Source organism: Lynx canadensis, chromosome F2, assembly GCF_007474595.2.
Source record: "Lynx canadensis isolate LIC74 chromosome F2, mLynCan4.pri.v2, whole genome shotgun sequence".
NCBI classification, from domain to species: Eukaryota; Metazoa; Chordata; class Mammalia; order Carnivora; family Felidae; genus Lynx; species Lynx canadensis.
The window spans coordinates 67,075,273-67,092,550 of NC_044320.2; the positions used below are offsets into that span (position 1 = coordinate 67,075,273).

Genomic DNA, 17,278 nt, shown 5'->3' on the forward strand with positions numbered 1-17,278 from the left:
TTTTGAAGGGTGTAAGGTCTGTATTTAGACTCATTTTTTCATGTGGATGTCCAGTTGTTGCAGGATCATTGGTTGAAGAGACCATCTTTGCTTCAGACTATCTTTGTTCTATTGTCAAAGATCAGTTAGCTATATTTCTGTGGATCTGTTTTTTGGTTCTTCTCTATTCTGTTTCATTGATCTATTTGTTCTTTCACTAATACCACACTGTCTTAATTACTGTAGTTTTATAGTAAGTCTGGAAGTCCAGTAGTGTCCTCCCAATTTCGTTTTTCCTCTTCGATATTGTCTTGGCTACTCTGGATCTTTTTGCCTTTTTATGTAAACTTTAGAATTAGTGTGTTCATATCCACAAAATAGCTTACTGGGATTTCGATTGGGATTGCATTGAAATTACAGATCGAGTTGGGAAGACTTTGACAATATTGAGTCTTCTCATTAATGAGCATTAAATATCTCTCCATTTATTTAGTTCTTTGATTTTATTCATCTGAGTTTTGTCATTTTCCTCATATAGATCTTGTACCTATCTTGTTAGTTTTCAACATTTATTTATTTTTTTGGGGACAGAGAGAGACAGCATGAACGGGGGAGGGGCAGAGAGAGAGGGAGACACAGAATCGGAAACAGGCTCCAGGCTCTGAGCCATCAGCCCAGAGCCTGACGCGGGGCTCGAACTCACGGACCGCGAGATCGTGACCTGGCTGAAGTCGGACGCCCAACCGACTGCGCCACCCAGGCACCCCCCTATCTTGTTAGTTTTATACCTAAGTATTTCATTTTTGGGAGTGCTAGTGTAAATGGTATTGTGTTTTCAATTTTCAAATTTCATTTATTGCTCTTTAACATTGCTATAATTGCTCATTAGTTCTAGGAGACTTCCCCCCACCCCCCGCTCCATTTTTTCAGATTTTCTACATAGACAGTTATGTCATGTGTGAACAAAGATAGTTTTATGTCATCTTTTCCAATCTATACTGTGTTTCCTTTTTTGGTCTTATTACGTTAGCTAGGATTTCCAGTGTAATATTGAAAAGGAATGATGAGAGGAAACATCTTTGCCTTATACCTGAGGTATTCTTTGAACAGGGCAATAGAAATAAGATCTATAGGGGAAAAAAAAGAATACTCATTAGAAAATTGGCAGAAGACTCACAGCTCCAGGAAGAAATACAAATGTAGGAAAACATATTTAGCTTTTCTAGTAATAAAGGAAGTGCCGAATGAATGAATGAATGAATGGGAGAAAAGAAAAGAAAGCAAGAAAGAAAAATATTTTTGGCGGGGGAAACATATTTTCATACTGGCAAAGACTGATAAAACCCAGTGTTAGCAGGGTATGAGAAAATGGGTATTCTTATATATGGAGCTGGGAGCATTATTTGATTCAGCTTTTGGGTAGGGTAGTAGGTCTTTACAAATCAAAATTTTAAGTGTGAATGCTACCCTTTCTGCAGTTCTGGAATTTGTCTGAAGGGACAGTTGCAAAAATTTGCTAAAACATATATACATAAGTTATTTTGGTAGCAATTTGCAACATTAGAATGATGGATATTTAGATTATTTCAGTGCTTACCAGTCTGGCGGTTGGTTAGAATATGTTGTTTTAATTCAGCATGAAACTCTACCCAGTAAAATGATGCCTTATTTCCATATTTGTTTTGGAAAAATATACATAACAGTTTGCAGAAAATGCTAGCTGCAGAGTAGTATTTGTATTAACCTGTTTATGTAACTTTCTACATAACATCTGATTTTTGTAAATAAAAACATGAAGGATATTTTGTTCACCAATGTATTCATACATACAAGTCTGATAGGTTGGTCAGCAAAATATTTACAGTGGTTATCTTTGGGACTGGGACTTCTAATTTTAATATCTTTGTACTTGTGAATTTTTTTAAACAAAAATAATATCACTTTCATAATAAGGGAAATCAGTAAAGCTATTTTTTTTTAAAAAACTTACCATTAAATGACCTATTATATAGAAATAATGAAGAAAGGTCTAGTTAGCTAATAATTTAATAAGTATAAATAGATGGGTCAGAAGTAGGTTGTTCACTGGCACATAGTAAGTATTCAAAGTGGTTTATTAAAATGGAAGTGTAATGGTTTGATGTATGGAGGAATACACTGCATTTTTAATGGGGAAAGTAAGTAACTTTGGCGGCAGATAGTTTACAAAAAAGTATTTTGCCTGTTTCAAAACTGAGAAGGTAAGCTTTCTGTTATAATTTATTCAAGTATTTGAGGGTCTCTACATTAGCATAACATTTATAAAATGTGAAAAGTCATCAAGAAAACTTATGGCCCAGAATCATAGAATATTAATGTTAGAAGAGACTATAGAAATCAGTTTTCTCACTATATAGATGAGTAAACTAAAAGCAGAAAGGTTTAAAGGGACTTACAAAGGCAATGTAGAAATCTCTTCTGTTGAACATCCTGATTTTGGCTACTCAGTTTTTGCTTGTGCATTTTTAGGATGAGAAGATTACCACTTTAAAAGGCAATCCATGGTGTTGAATGGTGTAGTGGGTTGAATAGTGTCCACCAAAAATTCATGTCTACTTGGAGCCTTAGGATGTGACCTTATTTGGAATAAGGATCTTTGCAGATATAATAAAAATGAGGTCATATGGAATTAGGGCAGGCCCTAAATCCAGTGACAGATGTCTTTTTGAGAGGAGAGAATGCACACAAGAAAGGAGGCCACCTGAAGATGGAGCAGAGTTTGGAATGATGCAGGTTACAAGCCTGGAATGTGAAGGATTGCCAGGGAACACCAGAAACTCCTAAGAGGCACAGGAGGATCCTTCCCTGAAGCCTTCAGAGGGAGCATGGCCCTGCCCTGCCAACATTGATTTTGGACTTGGAGCCTCCAGAACTGAGAGAAAATATATTTCTGTTGTTTTAAGCCACAAAGCTTGTTACTTCAGCAGCCCTAGGAAATGAATACAAATGGCTTTGGTTATTTTAAATGTATTTGTTCATTCTTTCCATCAGCAGACACTTACTGAGCACTTTTTATATGCCAGGTACTCTGCTAGGTGTGTCACAGGTGAATAAAACGGTTTCCTGCCTTGGTTCTTGGAGCTTGGTCCAGTAGGAAAAGGAGCTATGTAAATCTGTAATTGCAGTACTGATGTGTCCTCATCAGGACCGTATACGAAGATGAGTAGCGGCACAGATGAACTGGGAGAACCAAGGTGGGTTTTATAAAGACCTTTGTGCTTGGTTTGAGAGATGGAGCTGAAAACAGCCTCTGTGGTGATTCTGCTTGATTCCACCACCACTAGTGCTGTCAGTCCTGCCCAGCCCAAGGCATGTTTGGCCTGCTGTGATAGCGTCGTGTCACTAGAATTCTTTCTCCACAGATCTGTTGAAGTAATTTTTTAAATGCAGTCACCTCATGCCACTGCCGAAACATCAGTAGGTTCTTTTCACAGTGAAAATAAAATCCAAACTCCTTTTCATGTTATGGCCCCATATAATCTGGTACCTGCCAACTTTTCAGCCCCCTCTTCTTTCACAGTGGTCTTCTTCCTGTGAACGTGCCAGGTTTGTGCCCATCTTTGACTTTGCTCTTGCTCTTCTCTGAGACTCAAGATCTTGGCCATGGCTCCTTGTCCTTCAAGTCGCAGTCCACTCTGCAGAGGAATCTTCCCTGACAGCACCCCTCCCCCGTCTGTCCTTTTACCTTGTTTTATTTATGGCATACAACACTAACTCAATTCATTTGTCTGCCTCTGCCTGGCTTCCACCCCTACCTCACTCCCCACCTCACTCCCCACCTCACTCCCCACCCTGCCACCACAGACTGTGTGGTCAGGAAGCAGGGATCTTGTTTACCCAGCTCAGTGCTATGTCCCTAGCATGCAACATACAGGAAGTGTTCAATACAGAAGAATGAAGAAAAATTTACTCTTTTAGTCTCATGCTACCATGTCTGATCGTATGTCACCATATCTCTCTTTGGGATGAATCTCAAATTGTATTCCTGTAATTTCAGTTTATAGTCCCACCTACACCCTCCCCTTAAAATTCCACCTTCATCGTTATACTCTTTCTGAGCTGCCGCTGTGGTATGGAGCTATCTTAATCTCTAAATTTATGTAATCTTATTTAAAAATTCACTGAGGTTTAGAAAAGTTGCCCAAAGTAACACAACTGTAAATGGTGTTTCTGGGGTTTGAACTTAGATCTGTCTTTGACTAGAGCTCCTGTCTGCTGTACTGGAGTAGGCTGCTGAATGCTTTTTGGTGAGGGGGAGGTAAAAATAAAAAATTAGAATAGGAGCCCTCTCCATTTTGAATGGAAATAGCAGACACTTCATATTTGTTTCTTTAAGAAGAACTAGGTGATATTTGTTAAAAGGAATTCTAAAAAGAAACTTGAATTTCTTCTTTGGATTGAAATTAATATGTGCTTATTATTTAAAAAATGGAATATATAAAAAAATACAAAGAAGAAAGAGGAAAGTAAACACTGTCTGTAATCCTATCACCCAGTGATAAATAGTTAACATTTTAGAACATTTTCATCCAATCGTTTTCTGTACCGATATAAAATATTGTAATGTCATTTTCATATACAAGTCTTTCTCTAAATTTTGAAACAATTTCCTGATGTAATTACTAGATCAGAGCATACTGTCAAATTTCTTTCCAGAAAGAAGTGATAAAGTGATACCAGTTTATATTTCCATGAGCAGCATATGAGTGCCTTTTCATAAGTTGCTGATATTTTTAGTTTCCATTTCTTGGATTTTTGTTGATATTAAACTTGTATTAGATGTTTATTAATTACCTGATACCTATCTTCTGTGACTTGTCTATATCCATTGCCTATTTTTCTAGAGCTGAGAATGTGAAATTGGAGGAAGAAATTTTATGCTTAGAAAAGTATATTGAAAATTAATGACTTGAAATCTTCTGGATGTACTACTGAAGCATGCTCACTGTTAAAAACTATCAGCACACAATCTCTCCCTCAAGTAAATATTTTAAATTTAGTGATACTGGGGCATCTGGGTGGCTCAGTCGGTTGGGTGTCCGATTTCAGCTCAGGTCGTGATCTCACAGTTGGTGAGTTCGAGCCCCACATTGGGCTAGGTGCTGACAGCCCAAAGCCTGGAGCCTGTTTCAGATTCTGTGTCCCCCTCTTTCTCTGCCCCTCTCCCGCTCATGCTCTGTCCCTCTCTCTCTCTCTCTCTCTCTCAAAAACAAACATTAAAAAAATTTTTTAAAAATTAGTGATACTACCCCAAATTTTATATTAATAAGAAAAATGGAACATAAGACCCATTTTACATAGCTTTTCTAAAATCTCAATTTTTAAAGATAATTTCTGTCTAATATTTAAAAGGTTTTTTAATGGTTTAAAATATTAACATAAAAAAGGACAATTGGAAGATAAAAGCAAAATATATATTACATGATATGTGCAACCAACCTTTTCATTTTTCCTTTGTTTCATAGTGAAAATTCTCCATTTTCAGAGAAAAACTTCCTGGAAGTGACCAAGAATTTTTGTGGTTGGCCCCAGCTCATTTCTAGTTGAGGGGTAGTTTTTTTTTTTTAAATTTTTTTTTTTTCAACGTTTATTTATTTTTGGGACAGAGAGAGACAGAGCATGAACGGGGGAGGAGCAGAGAGAGAGGGAGACACAGAATCGGAAACAGGCTCCAGGCTCTGAGCCATCAGCCCAGAGCCCGACGCGGGGCTCGAACTCACGGACCGCGAGATCGTGACCTGGCTGAAGTCGGACGCTTAACCGACTGCGCCACCCAGGCGCCCCAGAGGGGTAGTTTTAATAACTGTCGAGGTTTCCACACTAATTTCCCCATCAGTGGTGTTTTTTACGTTTCTTTAGAGTAGGATTCATATGGTGGGCTATGAAAGAAAAACTATTGAAGATACAGAAATAAGACTTAGGACTTTTATTTATATTTATTTCTAACCTTATTTTCTATCCTAATTTTATTCATGTCACATAGAGTACATAAAGGTAAATGTGTATAATTCATAAATAAATGCATTACAAGTTTGGAGACCACTACCTCAGAGCATCTGTCGATTGCTGTGAGTTCTTTTACACACACACACACACACACACACACATCCCCATATGTAAAATTTCAAAGGGTTCTTAGAGTCCATTTTCACCATGAGACCCATTTAACCATAACCTTCCTTGTCTCCTGAGTCTACTTTGCTGCAGCTTTTTGTCTAGCGATTTGACTTTATTAGCCAACTCTGATTTCAATCCTTAAGGTTGAAGCCCAGGATTAACTGTCAGAACAGCTGGCCTTGTACGGTGACCTGTCCTGACTTCAGTTTGATTAGACTGTGATCTCCTTAAGAGTGCACATTGTTTATTTAGCTGTGTTAAACCCAGTGCTTCACACAAAGTAGATACTCAGCAGATGTAAAAAGTGTGTTAGACCTTTATGAGGTCCTGTCTGTGACCCGGTGCTAGGAGTCCAGCTTTCTGCTTTACTCACACTCCCTCCTCTCTCTGCCTTCCCACAGTGCGGCCTCACACCCTGCTGTGCAAGCTAGTCCATTCTGTCTTGAATCCTCTTATACCATCTCAAGGTGGTCACTTTTAACTCTCTGATGACTAGAGGATTTGTGGAGAGCCTCTTGAAGTGGTATTGGTATTCGTATCCCCTAATATAAAACTGATAAATGACATTGTCAGAGTGAGGGACTGGTTTCCAGCCTGTTAAGAACTTATAAAAGTCTCTGGATTTCTCCTGGGGCCTTGGTTGTGATAACAGGTTAGACCCCTGTTGTTGAATACCAGATGACTATAAGCAGCCCTTATCTTCAATACTGTGTGGTACATAATCCTAGGTCAACATACCCTTTTTGTTTTTAGGATAAAAGTATAGAACTAGAGAGTACTAAACCAAAAGAAACTGGTTGTAAAATTTTGCTTGTTAGAAACTGGGCTGGTTTGCTCAGGTGTAACACCAGGGATATCCGATAGAAATCTAGTGTGGCCACATATGTAAATTAAAGTTCTCCTGGAGCCATATTTTAAACAATAAAATGAAACAGAAAGTTTTAATAAACTTAAGCAACTATATCCAAAATAATAACATGTAATCAGTGTTAAAATATGTTGATATATTTTTATATATTTTTGGAGAGCACATCTTGATTCTGACAAGCACTATTTCAAGTACTCTGTAGCTACAAGTGGCTAGTGATTCATTGAACAGTGTAGCTCTAGAAGTAATGTTTTGTGGTACATCTTGTTAGAGGGAGTCAGGGCCATCTCTTTTTAAATAATTAGACATATGTGTAGTTATAGTTTGTATAGTTCGGTACATTTCCCTTGTTCATACCTTTAATTATTAGGAAGCTTGGAAATCTCAAGATACTGTATAAATTAGCTGCATTTTTGGAGATACTGTATAGTTTCAAATATGAGAGGACAGCAAAGTTTTTAGCAGCTCGATTTTGCTTTCTTTGAGCTGGGCTGTTTCAATTTCTTGTGTTTTTTGGGGTGGGGGGAGGGACTTTAATCTTAAAAGCTATGCTTTTCATAGTGAAGTCACTTTCATCCTTCTTCAGATATATTTTTAGGTTGAGGGAAGCTGTTGGGTGAGAAAAGGCATAAAGCTTTTTGTTGGGTCAGTTTCCAGTATATCCCCTTACATGGAAACTTTGTTTTCTCTTAAGAAATACAAATATAAAAGATGAAGCAAAAAGTTTTTCTTTAAGTAGAAAAAGTTTATTGAGTTATATGAAGTCAGTCTTATTTAGCTAAGTTTCCTAGCTAGTAGTGCCCTTGAGGCATATGAATAGGTAGTTTTTCGTTTATTAAAGAAAGAACACAATGGCTGGATTACAGACCAGGCCCTATGGATTTGAACATTGGCCAGAGGATCCATTTTATACCAGTATGAAAGTGGATAGGATAAAGGTTCCTTAAATTTGGATTTCAAAATATTTAATTAACCAATGTAATTAAACAGTTTCAACCTTTGAAATTATCAAAGTAATTTAAACAGTACTTTTGGAAGTTTGAAAAAGAATAATTATAATCTCACCATGACATTGTTATTTTTATGTATTTACTGTGTTTACATACATATTTTAAGGTAGCTGTGATGAATCAGTATATTTAATTTTATAGCCTTTTGGAATGTATTTCTTTTAAAAGCATGCATTTGTAATGTCACTTAGTAATATAACATTTTATTTTGTTGTGATATAATAGCCTGGAAATAGGTACAGGCTGGTGAAGTGATTCTATTCCATGAAGTAATACAGGAATCCATTTGTCATGGTTGTCTGTGAGTTGCTACCAACGCAAACTTAGGCCTTTGGGAAGGAGAAAGACCAGAAGTTCAGGGCTGTTTACTCTGGAGTTGATGAGGAGGAAGTTGTGGTATCTCTTCCACTCTCATGGCATTGGTGAGAACTTAGTCACAGGGCTCCATCTAGCTGTAAGGGAGGCACAAAAAGAGAACTGACATTGTTAGGAACATGCTGTACACAGCTTTTTTCATATTTTGGTGGGGGCAGGGGGGAGTTCTTTTGGATGGTGTTGTATAACTGGGATTACTGGTTCAAACAGTATGAATATTTGGATAGAATTTTTATTTCTACATTACTTTTCTAAAGCAATCATTTCAGTACTTTGGAGATTGACCAGAGGCCAATTGTCTAAAACTTTCAAAAGTGTTACACTGTTAAACTGCAAGTAAGAGAAATGGGAACCTGTGGCTTTCTAGCTTGGGACTACTCTCCACCCCACTCTGACCCAGCTTGATTGGCTTGGAGTTTCTGCCAGCAAGAAGCAAGGCATAAAGACCTCAATTTGAAGGGAGGGTCAGCTCTTTAGAGTGGCCAGTGATGCCAGTGGCATTGTGTGTGATGAGAATTTTCAGAAGTGTGAGGGAGGGCCAATGGCTCCGCTTGCATGGCAGGGGCTTGCAGTACTATCTGAGGCAAACATTCCTGGTTGAGGCTGCACATTAGCACAGGAAAGACCTGGGAAGGCCCGAGGTATTCACATACTTTTGACTGACCCTGAAGTTGCTTGCATTCATGCACCTAGGAGACTTGAAAGGGCTCTAATGGAAAGGTAAACCTGGGGCAAACTTGAAAAAAGACTGAACTACAAATGAGTTTGTCTTACCCACACACATACCCATTGGCAAGGGGAGGAGCCTTAGTGGCTTGAGGTATTTGAAATAAACTCTGTCTCATCACACATTGACCCCTAAGTGATGGAGAGGGGTAACCTCTAGGAAGCTAGGCCTAAAAATAAAAACAATATATTTAAAATAAAAGTGAACAGAGATATCAGTGACTTCATACCACAGGGAGACAGATTTTGCATATTTATTACCCTAGGCATGATACTAAACAAAATGAAAGAAGTAAACAAAACAGCAACAGTACCTTTAAGTGGGAAAAAAATAATCCTGAGTTGCTGTAGTTTATAAAATCTCTAGGTTTAACAGCAGCAACAAAATTACAGGCCATGTAAGGAACCAGTGATGTGTGAGTCCTGCACAGGAAAAAAAAAAGCAGGAGAAAAGAATTGTCTCTGAATGTCCCCACATTTGGATTTAATAAAGACTTCAACAATTATAAATTTGTTACAAGAACTAAAGGGAACCATGTTTAAATAAAGGGAATTACAACAACAGTAAGTCAACAAATGCAGGTTCTCCATAAGGGTATAGAACTAATTAAAACAATAACCAAACCAAAACAAGACAAAACAAAAGCCACTCTTGATATGATGTCATGAGAGGGTACTTCACCTCTGTAGTAGTCTTTCTCAAGACTTATAGCCTGAGTCTGACCATGAGAAGAAACAGACAAAGTACAACTCTGGATCATTCTATAGGAGCACCTGATCAGTACTCTTAATCTGTCAAGGTTACAAAAAACAAGGAAAAACTGAGAAATTATTACAGATCAGAGGAAACCAAGGAGATGTGATGACTGAATGCCATGTGGTATCCTGCATTGGATTCTGGAACAGAAAAAGGAAAAATTAGTGGAAAAACTGATGAAATCTGAATAAAGTCTGCAGTTTTGAACCAATGTTAATTTCTTACTTTTGACACATTGTACCATGCTTATGTAAGATATTAACATTAGGGAAAGCTGGGTGAAGCATAGGAACTCACTGTACTGTCTTTGCAACTTTTCTGTAAATAAATCTAAATTATTCCAAACTAAAAAGTTAAAAAATCAAATGGAAATTCTAGACTTGAAGAATGCAATGCCTGAAATGAAAAATTCACTAGAGGGATTCAGCAATAGTTTTGAGGTGCCAATAAAAAGAATCAGCAAATTTAAAGGCCGACTAATAAATATGACTCAATATGAAAGGCGGAAAAATGAAGAAAAAGGAAGAAAGTCTTAGAGATCTATGGAACACATCAAGCATAGAACACATCTGTAATGGGAGCCCCAAATGCAGAGAGAGATAGAAAGGTACAGAAAATAGCCTTTTGGAAAATTTTCCAAATTTGATGAAAAACTTACTACATCCAGAAGTTCACTGAACTCTGGTAGGATAAATACAAAGAGACCTGTGCCTAGAAACAGGCTAGCCAATCTGTTAAGAGACAAAGATAAAATCTTGAAATCAGCAAGAGAATAATAACTGGCTACATACAGTGGAGCGTCAGTGTGATTAATTACTGCCTTCTCATCAGAAACACTGGAGGCTAGAATGGGATGACATATCCAAAGTGCTGAAAGAAAAATAAAAGTCTATGAATAATTCTATATTTAGCAAAACTATCTTTGAAAAATAAAGGTGAAATAAATACATTCATATGCAAAGACTGAGAATTTGTAACAAGCAGACCTGCCTTATAAGAAATACTAAAAGAAGGAAATTATTCCAGATGGTAACTCAGATCCATAGGAAGAAAGGCAGACACTGGAAATGTAAATAAATATGTAGGTTAATATGAAAACTTTAAATACAATTTTTCTCATTTCTTAAAAAATACTTGAATTCTATCTAAAAACAAATTTAGTATCTATAACATTTCATTCTCCCCACCCCCACATGTTATAGGGCATTCATCCTTATTGTAAACAAATTGTTCGCACCGTTTGCCTTTTGGTCTGTAGGATCTCAAAATTTTGGGTGTCGGAACTCCTTTCCATTCTGAAAAGTTATTGAAGACTCCAGAGAGTTGTTGCTTAAATGGGCTTTATGTATTGATATTTTTTGTATTAGAAAATGAGGGATGCCTGGGTGGCTCACTGGGTTTAATGTCTGGCTCTTGATTTCAGCTCAAGTCATAATCCCAGGGTTATGTGATTGAGCCCCACATTGGGCTCCGTGCTGAGCTTGGAACCTGCTTCAGATTCTTTTCTCCCTCTCTCTCTTCCCCTACCGTTTGTGCGCACATGCTCTCTCAAAAAGAAAGAAAAGAAAACTGAGAAAAAAGTCAAATTCTACTTATTTAAAAATGACAATACCAGTTACATGTTAACATAAGTGTTTTTTAATGAAAAAAACTACATATGTATTTCAAAGTAAAAAAGATACAAGAATGGCATTGATTTTACACCTTTCAAATCTCATCAGTGTCTGGTTTAATAGAAGACCACTGGATTCTCGTATAGGCTTCTGCATTAAAGTTATTGAAATAAATTGATTTGGCAGAAGTATGTGAAGAAAATCTGGCCCCACTCAGATGTGGTTGGAAAAATGAGATGTATAACAGTAGCCTTTAATTATAATTGTGGATATTTTTCTTTGATATGATGCCAGAACTCAAGAAGTGGTAGTTTTGTAAAAGTTAGTTGCAATGTGGAATCTGAAACATACATATCTGTGAATTTTTTTGATTCATTGTTTAAGCAGTATACTTTGATACGTCAAAATTATCATTCCTGTTTATCTCTAAAGGATAATGGAAAAAGTTCTGTCTGAAATAATTTGGGGAAAAAACTATTAAGATAATTGAGTATTGCATAAGAATTTTTTTTGAAATTTCTTTTATTAGTATTTGAGATTTCTAAATTTAATGCCTTTTAGATGTTAGGGTTTAATTTAAATTACTGGCAGCTGGAATCGCAGATTATTATTAGTATGTATTTAATTGAAAACCTAGTTATATGTAGCATCATCATCATCATTGTAAAAGTTACTATACCTCCTTATGGGAAAGCTAAATAATTCAGAAGGGTGTAAAATGTAATTAAAAGAAAACTCTCCTTTTGAATTCCCGAGAGATAAGCAATGTTAATAGTTTCTTGAATGGTTTCCCTGAAAATTTGTTCACATATAGGAATTGTGATATGTGTTATATATATTATATGTATACATATGAAAATCTTGTTAAGCAAATGGAATCATATGTTTTCTGTAAATACATAAATCTTGGATATTTTTGTATTAGTATAATGTCATCCTTTTTTAATGACTGATTAATATATACATTACTAGATTGGTTATTAGGAAAAAAAAAATTTAATAATGAAAGCACACCTTTTAAAATTCCTACTCAAATGTTGCTCCTGATCCTTTGTTGTCAGTTTTATTGCTCAAAAATAATAAAATCACTTGCAAACTGAAATTGCATGTCTTGCAAAGTAGGTAGGTTTTATGATGTTCATGGATGTGATCTTAACTCCAAGATACAGACTAACAGTTGAAAAAGAAAATTCTCAAGGATGACATACTAGATGCTTTTAAGGGAGCCTGATTTGATTACAGTGACTTTTGATGCAAATGATTAGAGAAGGCTCCTAGGAAAAATGGATGAAGCCATTCAGTATTTCTGAAAACAAGATCTTTGTGATCCTCTCTAAAGAGAAAAACATGAAAGATGTGGTATGTTGTGTTATATAATTTTGTTGAAAAGATTACACTAAAAAATAAAGTCAACCCTTGTTTTTTTTGGTCTAAGAAATGTGTGCATAGTTGAAATTATAACTTAAATCTTGTCAAATGTAAGATAACTTAAAACTTTTATTTTTTTTATTTTTCAAGTCAAAATCTTGAAAATCAATTATTTTTAATATTTACAATTACATTTTGGCCCTTAGTTTAAGAGAATTCACCTCAGGATCAGTTATGTTTAGAAAACTAGGAATTCATGAATTCCATAGAATGGATGTACTATATTTAATTTAATCATGTCTCTGCCAATCAGGATGTTTAGGCTCACGGTATTTGTGTGTGTGTGTGTGTGTGTGTGTGTGTGTGTGTGTGTGTGTGTGTGTCTGCCTCTGTCTCTCTCTCTCTCTCTCTCTCTCTCTCTCTCTCTCTTACGGACAGTGCTTTAGATAATATCCTGTACATATAGCTTTACATTCCCATGTGAGTGTGTCCATGGCATACATGTCTAGAAGGGGAAGGACTTGGGTCAAAAACTATGTGTGTTTACAATTTTGATATCCCTAAAAGGATTACATGAATTTACAATCTCACTACAAAACTCTGTATACACTTTCACAGTGTATTCCTTGTCCAAACCTTTTCTTGAATTAGCGCAGTGAGAATGTGTAGTGTGAGAGTTTGTACAGTGAGAGATGTGATGTTATTTAAATCTCTTTGCTTCCTGAGATTTGGATATTCAGAGTGGGGACAGTCCAGATAATGAGGGGCTCATTTGAAAATTCACTGTAACCTGTTTAGTTCCTGAGCTGGGCGGGGAGAGTTTGAATAGCACAGATTACCTGTTGTCCTCTCACTGGTGCAGAGGTATTATCAGTCTCTGTAATCTTTGCCAGTGTGATAGGTTAAAATAAAAATGTCTCATTAGGTTTGTTTTGCTTCTCTTTAAATATAACTCATGTTTTAATTTTAGTGGCATTTATATTTAAACATGTACCTTCCAGTTACCTTCTTATTGTATTACAAGAGTGATACTACAATATTAGGAAAATAAAGACGTGTTATAGTATTATTTTATCTGATCTCTTCTAACTTTTTATGGTAAATTTTTATGTAGCAGTTTTGTATTTATGTAGTGAAATGTCTCGTTTTCCCCTTATAAGGCTTTTGATTCTATGTCATAGTGTATTATCTTCTGTGTTTCAAGGTAATAAATATATTCTTTCTTGTATTCTCCTACAGCCTTTTACATTTTTCTCATAATTCTATTTCCACAGTTAATTCCTCATGTTTTGATCTTTACTCCATCTGGAATTTATTGTAATGTAAGGAATAAGGCAGAGATCTAGTGTCTTTTCCTCCATTCACCATCGAGTTTCTCCTAAATCATTAATTAAATAATGTATGTTTTCCCTGTTTATTTATTTATTTTTAAAATAGCAGGTTAAAAAAATTTTTTTTTAATTTTTAAAAAACTTTTATTCATTTTTGAGAGAGAGACACAGAGAGAGTGCTCGCATGCCCACGAGTGGGGGAGGGCAGAGAGAGAGGGAGACACAGAAACCAAAGCCAGCTCCAGGCTCTGAGCTGTCAGCAGAGTCCCACGTGGGGCTCAGACTCACTAACTGTGAGATCATGTCCTGAGCCAAAGTCCGACACTTAACCGATTGAGCCACCCAGTCTATTTAAAATGCCACCTCTATCATATGTGAAAATTTTGCATCTACTTGGTCTGTTTCTGGATTCTAATTTTGTTTCATTGATTAGTCTGTTCGTGTGCTAGGATTAAGCTTTTAATTATTATAGCTTAATAGCCTGTTTTAATGTTTTTTATTCCCTACTTGATTTTGCATATATATTTATTATTCTAGAAGAACTTAATGATAGTCACAAACTCCCCTCTGCCCTCTCACTACCTATAAAATATCCTATTGGTATTTTTACTGGGATTGTTTGAATTTGTAGTTTGGGCAAATTGACCTTATTAGAATTAATCCAGAGTAAACAGCTAAATGACTAGCGGTTGTGCTGGATATTCTTTTTGCCTCTTCAAATATGATCTTCACTTTCTCCATCTTGATCTGTGCCCCAGCAGTCTGACCTCTGTGGAATGCATTTTCCAGGCTCTCTAGCCTCCTGGCTTCTTGTTGCATTTGGCCAGTAGAAGGTCTAGTAGGAGATGGGTGGGTAGGAGGAAAAAAGGTATATTTCCAAGCCTCTTACCCTATAGGGTTGTGTTTGTCTACCTAAGGCCACACCTTCCGTTGGGCTGGGTCCCCTCTCCCATGCTGAGAGCCCTCACCTCAGGTCTCATAGTAAATGGTGGTAACAGCTCCCTGCTGTTGCTAGCCCTCTGTGCCATCATTTTCCTGTTGGGCGCCTGACTGATGAAACTGCTCTCCTCTTCCCCTTTCTCCTTCTCCTCATCCTCATTACTACTAATATTGAATCTCCTTATTCCAGTCTTCTTTGAGATCCTTCAGTAGAGATTAACATTTTCTTTATAAAGGCCTTTATCATTTGTTGTTTATACCAAGGTTTACTTTTATTCCATTGGAATTATAAATAGAATCTTTTCTCTCATTATGTTTTCTAACTAATTAGATATAGGCAAACTATTGATTTTTTATGTTAAGTGTATGATTAGCTGTATACAGAGTTTTCTTATTCCATATTTTTCCATATTATTGTTCCATAGTTTTTCAGTACCTTATTTCATAATCACCTGTAGACAATGCATCAGTTTCAAATCATGATAATTTTGCCTATTTTTTTCTTCATTAATATTATTTGGGAATGGTTATATTATTTAAATACATTTTTTTTTGCATCTATTGATGCTTAAAATGTTTTCCCTTTGATCTACTTTAGTATATTTTCTTAGAGATATGCTAATATTAACTTACCCTTATGTTCTTGGGATAATTCTTACTTGGTTAAGATATATGATTCTCTGCAGGATTCTACTTGCTAATATTTTGTTTAGGACCTTTGCAACAATATGTCTTACTAAAAAATGATCTAGGGCTTTCTGTCCCCATCCAGTATCATGTTGTGGTAGCAGTACTTTTGTTTACATCATCCTAGTATTTTTAGAGGCAAGTCAGAAACAGTAAAGCAGCAAAGAGATTTTACACACTGCACACAAACATCTTTAAAACATTGAGGAAGTTAGCTTGTTACCAGGGAAACCTGGCATCATACATTGCTATTATAAGGCTGTCTTTTGTATCAAAGTGGTACAAAGTACAGTTGTTACAAGACTTGAGATGTGTATGTAATGAAGTGGTGACATATAATACTATCTTTCACTTGACGTTTCATTTACTTTACCTCATCCTATGAAGAGAAAAGGGGTAGGTCTTTGCCCCATTTAATAGATAAGAAGGTTTAGATTCAGAGAGATTTCTGCTTCCCAGAGTTCATATGGCTAATAAGATTTACCTCTAGACTTAGAAAACAAATCTTGTGACACATGGTCAATGCTCCTTCATTATCTTTAGGAAAAGAGTCAATGCAAATCAGATCACATGTATATTTCAAAATAGGAGAGACCTTGGCTCAGATTTTATTTTCAAAGTGATTATGTGTGAAGAATTTAGCACTCTTATAATGCATATTATAATTCAGTTTATGACTACAACATCTTCTTGAAGTAGTCAGAGAATAGGTTCATAACTTAATACCCTAGATGGTAGCCAGAATCACCCAATTTAAAAACTGGAGCTACCTTCCAGTAGGTTTATATACAGCAAGGTTTATATAGACTCTTCCCAGACACAAGTGGAAGAAAAAATAGTGTGGCTTCATTTGCTCATGAACAAAAAATATTGAACTTCTTCCTCTTAAAAGCATGAATTATATTTTTTTCTTTATGACTGAGTTGATACATGTTTATGAAGGAAAATTTGGGGGGAAAAACAGGCAAAAATATAAAAATCCTCTGTAATCCTACCACCCAGAGCTAACAATGTGAATATATTGGTGTTGAGCTCAACAATTCTAGTATCTGTCTGTTTAAATATATTCTTTTTCCCTGCCTCTTACTGTGCATAATGTTTTATAGTCAGTTTTTTAATTTACATAGTAATTTTTCATATTATGAAATATTGTATAGCAATATTTCAGATGCTAGAGATTTTTTTCTAAATAAAGTCTTATTAGAAACCCAAATTTATGCAGTGTTTATTGGTAAAAATTTTTATATTACTTTTACTATGGGAATAAAAAGGTTGGTTTCATGAACAAAAAAATTTGAGAGAGTCTTGTATCCAGTGGTGTTCTTGTAAAATGCTTATTGCCTACAACTTGGATGAACCTAGAAAATATGCTAACTGAATAAGCCAGACACAAAAGATCACATGGTGTATGATTCCATTTGTATGAAATATCCTGGAATATATTTCCACAACGACAAGATTCCTTTGGG

The 17,278-nt window shown here is 35.9% G+C and overlaps 1 protein-coding gene across 8 annotated transcripts in view; it reads left to right on the forward strand.

Annotated features, from left to right (window-relative positions):
* Window positions 1-17,278, forward strand: part of PDE7A (phosphodiesterase 7A) — a 139,164-nt gene that overhangs the window by 16,089 nt on the left and 105,797 nt on the right. Inside the window, exon 1 of one of the 8 annotated variants that reach the window (XR_003966358.2) lies at window positions 3,083-3,212. The exons of the other annotated variants lie outside the window; for them this stretch is intronic. The gene's annotated coding sequence lies outside the window, so the exon portion shown is untranslated. Of the gene's footprint in view, window positions 1-3,082; window positions 3,213-17,278 lie in introns of those variants that run through there. 8 annotated transcript variants of the gene reach the window in all.